This window comes from Gigantopelta aegis, chromosome 10 (assembly GCF_016097555.1).
Source record: "Gigantopelta aegis isolate Gae_Host chromosome 10, Gae_host_genome, whole genome shotgun sequence".
In the NCBI taxonomy this organism is placed as follows: domain Eukaryota; kingdom Metazoa; phylum Mollusca; class Gastropoda; order Neomphalida; family Peltospiridae; genus Gigantopelta; species Gigantopelta aegis.
In genome coordinates, this window is record NC_054708.1 from 5,212,089 (window position 1) to 5,220,456 (window position 8,368).

The following is an 8,368-nucleotide window of genomic DNA, read 5'->3' on the forward strand; positions in this document are numbered from 1 at the left end:
AACCCTGGGTTTACTAACCCAGAGTTAAAAGTGTTTCAGCAACGTTTTTTTAAACGCTGTAGTTTTATACCCAATATGTATCGACGTCCTTGTTTTGGTGGCTGAACCAGTTGTAGATCTAGTCTGATGCGCGGTCGGTCTAGGTTCGATCCCGTCAATGCACCTATCTTTTTGTTTTTGGGGAAGGGGGGTTCTCGTTTCAGTCACTGCACCACGATTGGTATATCAAAGGCTATGGTATGTGCTATCATGTCTATGGGATGGTGCATATAAAAGATCCATTGCTAATAATAGAAAACTGTAGCGGGTTTCCTCTCTAAGACTATGTCAGAATTACCAAATGTTTGACATCCAATAGCCGATGAGTAATGAATCTCTAGTGGTGTCGTTAAACAAAACAAACAGTTTAACTGAACCAGCTACATATACGGAGTGTCCGACGTTGGAATGTTGACGCGTCTAAAAACAAATATTTTCAAATATATTGATAAAAAAATTATCGTGAACTCGGGCACCAAAATCAAATCAGTGGAACAGTGGTATAATTTATTTCAAATATAAAAGCTTATTAAATGTATCAAATATTGAGATATATTTATTTTTAAAATACCTTCTTCGTACTTTGTACTCCTTCTCACTTGTTTATCGATGTTAATTCCGTACATGACATCTTTTCCTTCCTTTTTGGCCCGAGATAACAAATTAAAAACAAATTAACACATAAAAAAACCCTCCCAAGCAAAACACAACACCAAAAAATCAAAAATATACATAAGTTGTGTTGATTTTATGTCAATTCGTGTGTGTATATTTTGCCATTTATATGTATATAATTACAAACTTTCCGAATTTATACGATTTACTGTATTCTGATTGGCTGACGTCACTAAAAAACCAAGCGTTATCCTTTCATAAACCTCATAAAAATACGTCATCACGGAAGACCAAGATCGATTGGAACTATTTTTAGCTGGATGGGCGAGAAGCCCAATGACCCAGTTCGGTGATCGTTTTAAAAATAGAACAAGGAAGTGACCTGTTTTCTCGATTAAAAAAATAAGGGAAACTGGATGAGATGTTATAAATAAATAAAAATTACAATATATTTTTTATTTGTTTTTATTCTGTTAAAAAAAACCCCCCAAAATATCCAGTAGTATGTATACATGTATTCCTACGCTTATTTACAGAACATGGCTGACGGTAAGAACGAAAGAAATTATTTTTGAGTGTTTTAAGGTACACTTCTTGTACTGTTTGTAATTATAAGAATTGTTTCTCATTTTTTAGGAATTTATCGATGTATAAAAGTCACAAATGTAGTATAAAATCACTTCGCTACGCTACGCGATTTTATACCATTTGTGACTGTTATACATCGATAAATTCCTAAAAAATGAGAAACAATTCTTATGTACATGAATATAAAAATCTGTATTCCATATGCAATATAAAACATAGTGAGACTGTGAGCTCAGGGCACCCCGACCCTGGAGTGGGAGGATGGCTTATAATTTGTGAGGATACTAAATTCAGGTTCATCTCCTCACTAACTTCTTTTCTTGTGTATGATACAAACTATATAGGCGCCCAATCACGGATTTAGTGGGCTATATTTCTCTAAATATGGATTATAAATGGAAATTACATTCATTTGGAATACCAAACCTTGTTATTGTATGATCCAAAACATTTCAATTGAACTACGATCGAGGGAATTCCATGACACGCTTCATTTTTAAAATTTGGAAGTCTTCTTGTAAAAAGTCATAAAAAATACGGCAAAACAGACTGAGACTGTATATACGACAATCGTATAATGTAATTTATAATTTTATATAAACGACCGCTGTGTATAGAGACTTGGCAAATGAGGGCCGGCTATATAATAAAATAATAATAATAAAAAAAAATTCATGACGAAAATAACTGCGAATACACTGAAATAAAATAATAAACAGTAGAAACATGAACTCACCATTTATTATTATTGTTATTATTATTATTATCAGGCGCGTGTGCATGGAATTTAGCATGGGAGAGAGTTTAATGTACAGCGTAAAAAAAAAGCAAAACAACAACAACAACAACAACCCCCCCCCCCTCCCCCCCAACCAAACACCAGTATAGGGGCCTACTGCCGCATGTTTTGCCGTCCAAAGGTTGGCTTAATTATTACTTAACCCAGTTGAATCCAGTTCTACGTGCAGGGACGAGTTCAGCATCTTTAATTTTTTATAGCCAACCCCCCCCCCCCCCCCCGCTCCCTCCACCCCAAAAAGGTAGTAGTAGGCTAATAATAATAATAATAATAATAATAATAATAATAATACGCTATTATTATTATTATTACATGTTTTATAATATTGTTAAAATCACGTCGCGGTGGGGTGGGTGGGGGCGGTTGTTACAGAAACATTACATAAATTTAGAGGAGGACCCGGGAATGGTCTCAGCGTTACTGGTATAAAAAAATATGTATTTTGAGTTTTATTGCCCCTTGCAATTTTGCGCATTTGAAATATGACTAAATACAGCAAAATAACCTTTTAGTCATATTTATTTGCGGTATAATTAACTTTTCAAAATTTTTACGTAAGAAGCCTCAAAATTGCAATCAGTGAAAGATTATTAAGTTGAAGTCCTGTTGTTAGTTTGTGTACTGTCCGAAGTTAAGTTTCTCTTTCAGATAATCTACCTAAGCAGCTGATAATTTGTAATTTGTAATTAGATTCATATACTCCCCCTCCCCAGTCTCCTCTGTTCAGAAAACGCACTGTTCGTACAGTACTGAGTATGCATTCCTCCTGTTCCAGATGGTTCGGTAATATGGATCAATCAAATACTTATTTACCGCCTATATACATTTTTGCTGTGAATATAGCCAGCTCTCATTGGCGGAGGCTATATACACGGCCGTCGTATATATAGTCACATCGTCTAGTTCAGAGTATTCTTTTAAAATGTAACAATTCCTATCCCAAGTCAGCTGTTATGGCATATTTTGCATAAAATGAATTTGACAAGGTGGAAAATGAAGGTGTTTGTGATCCAGATATTTAGAGTTTTTTTGCGTACGACTAACGATAAATTTACCTGTAGAAAGAAGTGTTTTATTTAACGACGCACTCAACACATTTTATTTACGGTTATATGGCGTCAGACATATGGTTAAGGACCACACAGATTTTGAGAGGAAACCCGCTGTCGCCACTACATGGGCTACTCTTCCGACTGGCAGCAAGGGATCTTTTATTTGTGCTTCCACAGGCAGGATAGCACAAACCATGGCCTTTGTTGAACCAGTTATGGATCACTGGTCGGTGCAAGTGGTTTACACCTACCCATTGAGCCTTGCGGAGCACTCACTCAGGGTTTGGAGTCGGTATCTGGATTAAACATCCCATGCCTCGACTGGGATCCGAACCCAGTACCTACCAGCCTGTAGACCGATGGCCTGCCACGACGCCACAGAGGCCGGTAAATTTACTTATAGATGCAAAGGCCTAACTAGCCGAGATTGTCGACGTTTAACATGCTTCATTTACTAAAATAAATAAATGTATAAGATTATTATCATTTAGTACATGTTTTTTCTATTTACCCTACGTCACGGAGGACGGTCAAGCGTTCTAGTTAGACGAGCTTGGTAAATCGTTTTGACACTGTGGTTATTCGGGGGATGCCCGTCACGTGACTCAAAATAATACGTCAACATTTCTGCTCTCCAAATAGCCATTATTTTTCTCTGAATTATGGACCGTCGACATAATTCAATTATTTTTACAAAATATCAGTAATAAGTGGGTTATGGTAGTTATGTAGATGGTTAAATAAAGTACTTTTGACGATAAATCAAATGTATATATTTTCAGATAATTCTTTGTTAGGTCATTAATTAGGTCAACCATCCGTGACAGAGCGCCTTTAATGCAAAGAAAGTCAATCGGTATTACAATTTTGTTGCTTTTCTAAGTTATTGCCATATAGCCAAAACTATTAAAAGCGACACGATGTTAGTTTTATGTCATTTTATGAATACCAACTTAAATATGATGACTACTTCAGTTTAGGTTCAAGTATATTTAAACCAGGAATGTTTTATGAATAAGGAGCTTGACATATATCAAGTTATTTTTTTATGCCCATTTGATGGTTTTATGGTTAAATATATGATATGCCTAAAGTCAGACAGTAGTATGTAATTAGAACCCATGGAACACTTGTAGTCTTATCAACATTAAGACTAAAATTAGATCGTATGTATATATTTGCTGCTTTCCTGAAACAAATAAAGTAAAACCCCGTGTACAAGTGAGTTATGTACATGTTAACAAATAATACATCCACAACGGCAGGTATATCAAAGGCCGTGGTATGTGATATCCTGTCAGTGAGACCGTACATATAAAATATCCCTTGATACTAATAGACAAATGTAGTGGGTTGCCTCTCACAGACTATATGTCAAAATTAATGAACGTGTGACATCTAATAACCGATGATTAATAAATCAATGTGCTCTAGTGGTGTCGCTAAACAAAACAAACTTTCTGAAGAATGAAAGCTGAACGTACATCTCTTCTGCGCCATTGTCTATACAAAAAAATATATATGAACCTGTTTGTTCACTCTTGGTTAGTATGAACAATTCATGTCAGTGCTCGGGTGTCGTTAAACAATCATTCATTCATGCATTCATTCATGCATTCATTCATGCATTCATTCATTCATTCATTCATTCATTCATTCATTCATTTATTCAATTCATGTCAGTGCTCGGGTGTCGTTAAACATGCATTCATTCATTCATTCATTCATTCATTCATTCATTCATTCATTCATTTATTCAATTCATATCAGGGTTGTAATATATTCTAATTTTCATGTATAGTACTGCGAAAGTTAGAGTCTTGTTAACAAAAGTCTTCAATCAAACAAATACTTTGGTAATAATATGTAAGATATTATGCTAATTATAATGGTTGCATGAAAACGACATATGGATATCATAATACATCGTTTAAGACGATCTACGGTTTTTGGTTTCATATATTACCTTGCAATACCAATATGTGGTAGTTTTGGGCGACGTTTATTATATATAATTCAAGACAGCAACGTACATAACAAAACAGGATAGGTTCATATAATGTATTACAAAATAGCACATTTTTAAAATTTTGCGGTTTCCTGTTTATTCACAACTAAATATTGACGACTAAATTTCCACGGCTAAATGTCTACGACTAAATTCCCACGACTACATTTCCACGAATAAATGTCCACGGCAAACGTTCCATGACTACATTGCAACGACTAAATGTCGCCAACTAAATTTTCATGACTAAATGTCCATTACTACATTTTTACGACTAAATTTTCTTTATTGTTTTCATGACAGGCAAACTTGGATCTCTTATTTGAGCCGAAACTACAAGTACGTTATGTGATTTGTTTTCGCGTTTCCGTGGCGCGTTTTAGGTGTGATTGTTAGGTCAAGACAACGCAAAAATACTCAATATTTGCTTACTCAGCTGTTCCATATTGGTACGACTGAAGTGCACATGAACTACGTCTTGAGAACACGCGGTGGTATACGCATTAGAAGCGCGAGATCAAAGGAGACACTCCATACTTGTATTCAAGTGCCTAATTTTTTCTGAAGGTTCTGTATGAATCAAATATCGAGAGGCTAGCGGTTGTCAATGGTGTTTGATTGATGATCCTGTTATTGAAGGGATCAATAGCACAATAACCACGGAGTGTGCAAACATGACACACGCGGGGTAAAGGAAGACTTCCTGATATGTTTGTCCTTCAATAAAAAAGTTAAAGCCTTTAAGGTTGTTTGTTTAACGAAAGCACTAGAATAAATTGATTATTCTATTTGATGTAAAACACATGCCATATATAATTAAAGAGCAAACCCTTTAGTTTTAAATGGTGAAAATACTCTAAGTGAAGAAGACAATAAAGAAATATGTTTTCATGTACATAAGTATATAAATGAAACAAAACGTTTCCCTTAAGTAGTAAATAAAGTATGGATCTTTAAAATTATTACTATTTATTTATTTTATTGCTATTATTATTATTATTTGTGTAGCCATTATGTAATCATTGCGATGCCTTGTTTGTGTTTTGTGTTTTCTTTTATCAAACCTACTGTCTAATTATCGAACACACAGAAAACTTTATTGCGTCTCTTTTTTTTCTGTTTCCTTTATTCTTTCTTTTCTCAATAATATTTATATTACTGTCGTAATATGTATGTGTTTTGGAGAAGGCCTAGTACGTTGTGTAACTTGTGCCTAATCCATTTGTTCTTTAAAAAAGCAATAAAATATGTTTCAATCAATCAACCCTCTACATTTTTCCATTAGTAGCATGGGACCTTTTTATATGCACCATCCCACTGACAGGATAGAACATACCATGGCCTTTTGGTATACCACTCGTAGTGCACTGGCGAGAGCGCGAAATAGCCCAATAGGCCCACCGACGGGGATCGATCCTAAACCGAATGCGCATCAGGCGAGCACTTTATCACTGCACAACGTACCGCCCCCTTGATAAAGAGATCTGGCTTCATTTATAACAGTATTCAATTCAATTTTGTATTGACTTTACTAACTTCGACCGTATCAGTACAACACACACACATATAATAATGTTAACGTCAAAGACGCCTGACATATATAATTTTAAATGTACTTGGGTGTCCTTTCTTTATTTTTAAATATTATTGAAATCATTCACTGACACACTCACTGACACACACACACAAACACACACACACACACACACACACACACACACACACACACACACACACACACACACATATATATATATATATATATATATATATATATATATATATATATCTACACACACAAACACATACACACGAACATAAGTAAGAAGACCATTTGTATCACCTTTTAAAGATAAACATGTTATACAACAGAAATACCAGGCAATACGCAGCGAGGGCAAAGAACGTAGGCAGTGGGTGGGCTGTTGTCAAATACGTATAACTAAAAGGGCATTTTTATTGTTAATACGTGCCCTTTTTGACTAGCATAACAGTTTTCAGATTTTAATTTCAGGGATTTTCATAACATATATAAAAACAAAACGTGGGGTATAATTTAGACTGGGATTTTCAAAGTTTGTTTTATTTATCGACAACAATAGAGCATGTTGATTTATTAATCATCGGCTGATGGATGTCAGTCATTTGGTAATATTTGATTTGTAGTGTCGGAGAAATGACGCTACATTTTCCATTAGCTGCATTGTATTTTTTTTATGAACTTTCCCACAGACAAGGCAACACATGCCACGGCCTTTGATATACCAGTCATGGTGGAACGGAAAAAACTAATTGAGAGTATCGGTCTGTGGAGATGGTTGGATCCTACGGCACACACACACCTGGCGAAGAAATTAGATCGCGGCCCGACTTTTGGACTGTTGATTGATTGAAGACATTTTATTGTACATATAATAAAAAAATCTGGCAAAGGTTTGCTAACAATATACAATATAAGTGGCGACTATATTACATAACTGTATATATAAACTACATTTAAACAGTCAAAAACCAAACCCCAATAATACATTTAACGATATTCCAATACGTGTCTGATGGGCAAATAGCCTTGTTACAGTCTAATTCATTGGCAATATTGTTAACATAAATTAAACCTAATAATGGATCTAAAACGGATCATTGAGGTACTCCAGCCTTTAGAGTTCCATCATTTTTTTAAATTCCATTTACAAACACTTTTTTCTTTCTATTGGAAATATAATTACTAATCCATTTTAAAAGATTGCCTCTGATGCAATACTGTTTACATTTTGGACTTACAAGGTACGTTCGTCAGGTAGCAAATACGACGGTATATAAGGAAGGGACACAACTCTTGTAGATTTACCTCCAATCAGCTATATAAAATGTATTAAGTGGCCTCGGTGGTCTCGTAGTTAATCCATCGGACATTAGGCTGGTAGGTACAGGCTTCGCATCCCGGTACCGGCTCACATCCAGAGCGAGTTTTAATGACTCAATGGGTAGGTGTAATACCACTACACCCCCTTCTCTCTCACTAATGGTGGCGTCGTGGTTAGGCCATCGGTCTACAGGCTGGTAGGTACTGGGTTCGGATACCGACTCCAAATCCTGAGTGAGTGCTTCGCAAGGATCATTGGTTAGGTGTAAATTACTTGCACCGACCAGTGATCCATAACTAGTTCAACAAAGGCCATGGTTTGTGCTACCTGTCGTAAAAGAGTAGCCTATGTGGCGACAGCGGTTTTCCTCAAAAAACAGTGTCAGAATGACCATGTTTGACGT